The following is a 7342-nucleotide window of genomic DNA, read 5'->3' as shown; positions in this document are numbered from 1 at the left end:
TCGTCATGAAGTCTCCTTAGATCGCCGAATCTGGCCCGTAGCGCTGTTGCAGGTAGGATTGGTTGACCGGGGATATTGCCATTTATCCGCATCGGGGATATCTATACGGTCCTGAAGCCGAGGCTGCTGAGGCGGCTGGATCATAAAATCAGTTTTTTTGCCTTTCCTCGCTCTCTTCCTAGACTTCTTTACTACCGGAAGGTCGTCCATAATACGTTGAGACGGCAATTCAGGCACCGACTCATGACGCTCAAACCCTGTGGAGGTGCCAGTATAGACATACTGTTCAGCGCCATCGTCGTCCTCATCCTCATCCATGGCGACATCATCAGCGACTAATGGAGCCTCCTCCTTACCCCGTCCGCTATCACCCAACCCGACACCCGACGCTAATTGGGTAGGTGGGGTGTTGATGTTCATACCTTGCTGAGGCTGCGTGCTCGTGGGTGTGCTCCCGGCCGACTCCAACGAAGCAGACTCTTTGGCCACAACAGGACCCACCCATTGCAACAATCACCAAGCCGCCGCGGTCTCTCGTCGTCATCCCCCGCTAGTATTGGAGGATGCAAAATCTTGTGGCCTGGTTTGACACTGGCCACGGAAACCTTGAAGATGTTCGGGGGAATCGGCCGGCTGTGGAACAATGGTTCCTTCGGCTTCATTATCGTCGCCTTCCCCGCGTCTACCTTCTGGTCGCCGATGGTGTACAATATGGTGCACGGGGTTTCGTCAGCCTGCAAAGAAAAGTCTGCGACGTGAGACATCCAAAAGACAACGAAAACGAGAGATTATACATTTATATTGAAGGGGACCGGTGTGACAGATACCGTGAGGGCGTCGAGCTCAGCCAAAGACGAAGCACCACCGAGCACGTCCGGTGCGGGAGCTGATGCGGGAGCAGGTGCTGGTGCAACGCTAGTCGAGCTGCTCCCCAAGAAGTCAGCAAGGGAAAAGTCCTCTGCATTTTTTTCTGGATGTTGCCTTGTCCAAGTGAAAACGCCCGTCACCAAGGAAGTAGACAAATCTGCAACCACCTGTTTTGCGGCAGCTACCGCTGTTGCAACTGTCTGATATGATTTCTTCTCAACCGCAATCTCAAACTTCTTGTCGATGTTTTCTTCAGTTAAACTCCGTCTTTCCTTTCTCTCCTCCGTGGTCTCACGGTAGTACTTCTTCGATGTGGCGCCGTCTCCGACACCGTGCACGTGTGCATACAACGGTCGAGTATCCACCGGTTGTCATTTCAATATGTTCAACGCCCGGTTGAATGGAGTGTCCCACTTGGGCCTGGCCAATGCCTGAGACGGCACAAGGATCGTTTACAAATCTTTACCTACTAATAAACCAGCGATTGCTTCTGGTCGCACGTGCTTTTTTGCAGAAACGTCTCTGTACTTTTGGATAATGAAACCCGCAGTCCCTTTTTGAGTGGGTCTGGGAAAACGCTTCATTCTTGCAAAAAAGGCCCTGCAGTTTGGTGTATTCAACCCGTGATCCTTTTAGTGGAGAAGGCGGGTGGGTGGGCGAGAGGGAAGGGCCGGGGCGTCGCCCCCGACGCAGACGAGACCGCCGGCGGCCTTGCAGGGGCTTGCGGTGGCGCGGTGGACGAGGAACTACCGGATCTCGACGGATCCGGTGGGGAATGGAGCGGGGGCGGCGAATCGGGAAGGAAGGCGGCCGGAGCTTGGAGCACGACGGCTGGCCGGCGCGCCATGGCGTCGGGTACCTGCGAGAGAAGAGAGAGACAAGTGGGAGAGAAAAGGGAGGACGGGAGGAAGGAGATGGAAGGCCGGAGGGAGAAAGAAGAGAGCGGTGAGGTGCGGCAGCGGTCCTGCTGCTGCTGCTCGCTGGTGGCTCGCCGACCATCGGCGCTAGGTGGGGCTCGGGTGCGTGGAGGCGTCGGGGATCGAGGGAGCTCTCCTCAATCGCGGTTGGAGGCACTCGGGGTCGAGCAAGTGAGCGACGTTCCGTCGTCGCCTTGGTCGGCCTTCGTCCGTTCCCCTCGCGTGCCTTATCCCCTCAGGTCACACGTAAGCTACATCCCCTCTCACTTCCCCATTAATTTGCTACCTTTGATTAGATTTCTCTGGTTGAAATTGGAGCCTCACCTAGTTTAGTGTTGATCTGAGCTACACACTAGCGATTATTTCTGCGCATGGTTGTATTCAAAGGAGATTTTGGATGGATGCGGCTGCTGCTGCTGGATGCAGTTGTTGGAATTGTACAGGAATTCAGTGGATAATGTGTCAGAAAGTTAGACAATTTAGCTATGGATATTTTCAATATTTAGCAACCTGCTTTGGGGTTTCAGTGTTCTGCAGATAAATTTCTGATGCCTTGCACTTCTAGGAGTTGTGGTTTATCTATGCAAACATGAACCTTATATAACTAATTGGTGTTCCGTTGATGTGTCCAAATGACCCTGAAATATAAAATTGAATTGTGTAAGTGAATTGATGATGATACATGCTTCAGTTTCTGAATATTGGGAAGCAATCTTCATGACATTTCCATGTGAATCTTTTGAAATCCACTTTTGGGTGACTCATTTTTTATTATAATGAATTTAAATTCACATTTCAATTACTTATGAACAAAGCTGGTGCATATATTGAAGGAGGCTCAACATTGATGGTTACACCCTGCCGAGATTTGTGAGAACTGCCCACTTTTTCTTTTATGGGTGTAGCATCTGCAGGCTTACAAGCAATCATTAATTTTGTTAAGCAACAGAATGCTACAGTTATGTACAGAGTTACAGGCGAGGGGCGATGAGAGTTGGTTTATGTTGGTATTCAACTTGGTTTGGTACATCTATATAAAGCTCACATGTATTCCACTACATTTGTCTTAAAAGTGTATCCGTGTAGATTTTCAGTTCAAAGGTTTGCATTAAGTCTATTTTCACTCCATGCAGATGATACATTTCTTATCACCCAATGCACTGTTTAGGGGATCCTTCTAATCTGGCATGCTTTTTGGTCTGCCCTGCTTTACGTAGTTCATGTTGACTCCTTAATTCTTCAGTGATAATGAGCTATTCATGGATGTAGCAACTTACTGTATTTGCTTTGTCCCGAGATGATGGATACTTTTTTGTCATGAGATCATGGATACTTGAATGTCCTTTGTTGACCACATACAGTTTCTGATTGTTTTCGTACGTTTATGCCTCTTCTGAGCTTGTGGAACCCATTTATTTTCCCAAAGATAACTTGTGCCTGCCAAGTCTTGGGATCCATTTTTTTGTTCCTATGTGACCAATCCGTAGAAGAATGCATGCTCCTGAGCCATAGAAGAAATCAGTAGGTGGACAAAGTTGAGGGCCCGAGGTAGCAATAGTTCTTCAAAGGCATTGGGCAATAATTGATTGGTCGAAGGTATCATTTTCTGTCGAACTTCAATTGACAGGGAAGAAATTCTTTCTATATGTGCCTTTGGTTTTCTTTCGCTTAGGGAGTTCATACAGTTCTTTTTTCAGGGCAAGAGATTCTTCAGCTAGATAACAAAGAGCACTTTAATTAATTAGACCAGAAGTTGCTTTTACCATTGAGCTTCAGTTGACAGGGAAAAAATTGTTTATGTCTATGCCTTTGGTTTTCTTTTACTTAGGGAGTTTGTATAGTTTTTTTCAGGGGGAGAGATTCTTCAGCTAGATGAGAAAGAGCACTCTGATTAATTAGATCAGAAGTTGCGTGTGATGATGATTGCTCGTGCAGACTACAATGGCACCAACCACCAGGCGAGGTCGTCAGTGAGGCGCCATTGGTGGACATGAGTAAAGCTTCTTGACCTATACGATTCGTGGTTTGGCATATTTGCTTCATCGGAGTGCTTCATGTACTTGGTCTGAGATGATTGAGATCCTTAATTTGCATTGGTTTATTTTTGCTGCATCTCCTGCAATACATTAGTGAAAAGCTTAGCAGTGCTGATCTTCTAAACTTGAAGTTAATTATGACTTGCTTAAACTTATAATAATTTTGTTTTGGAGAGTGCAGGAATCATTTTGAGGAAACAGTGAACAAAAAAGTTGGGGCATCCATTCCTGAGTAATCAGCTGGGAGAAGCCCAGAAAAATCTGACAGGAGTGGTGACACTAGCAGCAGCATGCCTGATACAAGACCCCTGAATAGTGATTGGAGCATTAAAGCCATGGTATTATTCTCTTTGGATTTTTTGTTGCATGTCCTGCTTTGCTTAGACGTTTAAATGTGTGATTTGTTTCTACCAGGTGGTATTCATTTTTTGCAGCCGTTGGATGATGTATCATGTATGTCCTCCCCTCTCAACCTTATTCCCCTTGGTCTCTTCAAGAAAAAAAACTGACATCATTAAATGTCTTTTGTGATACTTTGAGTCCTACAGAAAACAGAATTTCACTTCGGATAGCTGCATGTGTACATATGTGGTGGAGGAACTCAACAATTTCCAGTAAAAGCAAACGTTTTTGCAGTCAAAGGTAACCTTTGCTACATCTGTTATTGAATATATGTTGGGGAGGACAGTAGCAGTTTTCAGATGTTTGTGTGTTAAATCCATTGTAGGCTTTCCATCTGTGCATTATTCATAATCTTAATGGGCTTCAATTTTATGCTGCATGATCCAGATAAATTTATTGGTTATTTAAAATATCGACAGATATTTTCTATATCTGGAAGGATGGGCCACATTGAACTCACTAATTCTTTTACAAGCGCACATGAATTGGTAATACAGGCCGGTCATGTTTTCCAACTTTCCCTTCTTCTCCTGATGTTCCCATGTACTACTTGCCAAGGATCAAGTGCCTCTAACGTTATGCATGTGTACGTATATTGAATGATATACTTTTTACTAGGGATTTCTTTATCGAGTGTTTAACATGCTTTAGTTAGTTTGCATGGCATTTCCACTATGCTTAGAACAACATTGTGAAGGTACGTGTTATTCTACCTCTTGGGCTGTAATGCTCCATTCATTCAATGTTTTAGGTTGTGCTTCTCGATGATCAGATATTTATGGCATGGTGGATGATGCTTCATGGTGATCATGGTGCCATGGTGGTGGTGTGCATGGCATCGATGGTACTTCATGCATGCATGGTTGCTTTCTTTGCAACAGATATGCAGCGCTGCCTTTTCGCTTCTTCTCTATTTTATATGTCTAATTGTTCCAGGGGTCTAACAGCAGGCAGTATATTTCACGGGATTTCTATATCAGTAGTTTGGTGATCAAACTTTTTCATGCACCTATAATTATGCATTGGCCTTCTCGATATAGTTGGAATGCTACATCCATTTATTATATCATATTGCCATGAGTTATAACCGTGTCTTCATGTTTGTCCTATTTTACTTACCTTCCTATGTTTTCTTGAGAAACTTCATGCCTGCGAAGCTGTGGTGACTTGATGACAGGAGAAGTGGTCAGGATTGAGCCATCGGACAAGAGATGACCGCCGTCGATTGCCAACAAATTTTTGTATGCCGCAGTGAGCGGGATGGGTTCAATATCTTCAGATGCTCTGCGCTGCACCGGCTATATTTGATATGAGTCCACATGCAAAATAAAGGCATCACACGTTCTGGGTTGCTTAGCTATGTGTTTTTTTTCGTGATTGGATTATATGCTACTCGGTGTTGAAGGGTTTGTTCATGTCAAAGTTAACAAATCTTGTGATGTTACCAGAGATTGCCCATTTACTCATTCTGCATGGGATGGTCAGGGTTTGATTATTTTTGTCAGCAGACTTTCATTCAGAAAATAACCCGATGGCGCTCGCATGTTCTCTCTACTTATGTACCTACACAATAGTGCTTTATTAATTTTGTTGTGCAAATAATCAGTCGTTGTGTTTATGAGAAATGATAATGACTCGCACCACTACCATCCTATATTTACCTCGTGTTATGATTTGATTCAGGTATAGCTTCCAAGTACCCAGTTCAGGGCATGTCCAAATTGAGAGGATTCACTTATATAAAAATAATTTAATTCTCAATTGTCATTGGGGCTCATTAATTTCTAAAATTTCTAATGTATTATAGTAATCAATTTCAAAATATGGAGAGTCTAAAAGATAGACCCATTTGAAAATAGATACAGGGAATAATCATGTTTTTTGTGAGCATGCAGGAAGTTCATTAAGATTCATATATAAAGGTTACAATAGTGTACTTCCTTCGTTCACTAATATAAGATGTTTTGAATATTTTTATAAAGACTACATACGAACTGAAATGAGTGAAGAAACACATTAAAAAACATCTATATACATCCGATTAAGAAATAAGTTAGAACTCCCTATAATTTGGAATGGATGGGGTATCATTCATGGGTAGCAATAATTAAACACTCAAAGAATATGTTTCAAATTCCAGAATAAAGCACTCAGTCAAACTTCATCGTACGCCTCTTCCTATCCCACAACCCTTCCAGAGGGCAACGTAATATACATATACAACACCCTTAATAACGTAATCTCGAGGGAGATTGAGATCGTGAGTCTCTCTTTCTTTTAGTAACAGAAAAGGTATTGTTGTCTGTGTGTGTATCGGTCAGGTGCAAAAACAGTGCAAAAACAAATACAAATGAAATATAATTTTCCAAAAAAATGTTCATCACCAAAAAATTGAATCAATTTTAAAAAAATGTTCTGAAAAAATGCAAAAAACACCTTTTTGAAAACAAAATCGTGTTTTTCTGAACAAGAAAAATAAAAATCAATTGAAAGACTATTCCATGCAGAACTACTCTTTCATGGCATGAAAGTGTGGAGCTGAATTAGGTCTTGACGAATACCATTAGGGTGGCTTCTTGACATCCGATTTTTATTGTCCAAAATGCTATGCTTGTAAACTTATTTATGGCGTTAGCCAACACTCGATATAAGAAGTGTTGCGTAATGCCACACAAAGGGTGTTTAAATTTTTTCGCCCGTTGCAACGCACGGGCATTTGTACTAGTATGACTAACGTGTGCAATCGAATTGATCAGAAACTAAAATTACCAGCAGTCTCATGAACTCCGTAATGACCGGTTTTGTCTCGTAAACCTTCTTCACTGGGTCCCAACGGTGCCGGGCCGTGAGGACGCCACGCTCCTGCGGGACGGTGAAATCCGCCAAGGGGTCTAGGATGCCCAGACTCGCGGCTTCCGCGTCCTCCTTGGCCCATTTGGACCTCTTTCCGTCGTAACCATGGCTTCCGAGGTGGTGGCTCCCAATGTTCCTCTCTTGAAGTCCCTTAATGTACTTAGACTTTTTTTGGCAGCTTCGGCCTCGCAAGCCTCCTTGAATATTTGAAACTACTCTTCCGTGATTGCCGGATTATCCTTTACAATCTCAGAGTAGGGTTCCTTC

General features: G+C 43.6%; 1 long non-coding RNA gene across 6 annotated transcripts; it reads left to right on the top strand.

Annotated features, from left to right (window-relative positions):
- The first annotated feature begins 1475 nt into the window (after positions 1–1475).
- LOC123128422 (uncharacterized) lies at positions 1476–5765 on the top strand. 6 transcript variants are annotated; one of them, XR_006463112.1, is made up of 5 exons: positions 1476–2030; positions 3636–3778; positions 4002–4158; positions 4235–4273; positions 4369–5765. It is a non-coding gene; the product is annotated as an uncharacterized lncRNA (long non-coding RNA). The 6 variants fall into 6 exon arrangements; XR_006463115.1 differs by having other exon boundaries at positions 3626–3778; XR_006463113.1 differs by having other exon boundaries at positions 3636–4158.
- The last annotated feature ends 1577 nt before the right edge of the window (positions 5766–7342 follow it).

The sequence above is a fragment of the Triticum aestivum genome, chromosome 6A (assembly GCF_018294505.1).
Source record: "Triticum aestivum cultivar Chinese Spring chromosome 6A, IWGSC CS RefSeq v2.1, whole genome shotgun sequence".
Lineage (NCBI taxonomy): Eukaryota > Viridiplantae > Streptophyta > Magnoliopsida > Poales > Poaceae > Triticum > Triticum aestivum.
Note: the sequence above shows the minus strand (reverse complement) of the source record. Positions and strands in the feature narration are given on the sequence as shown.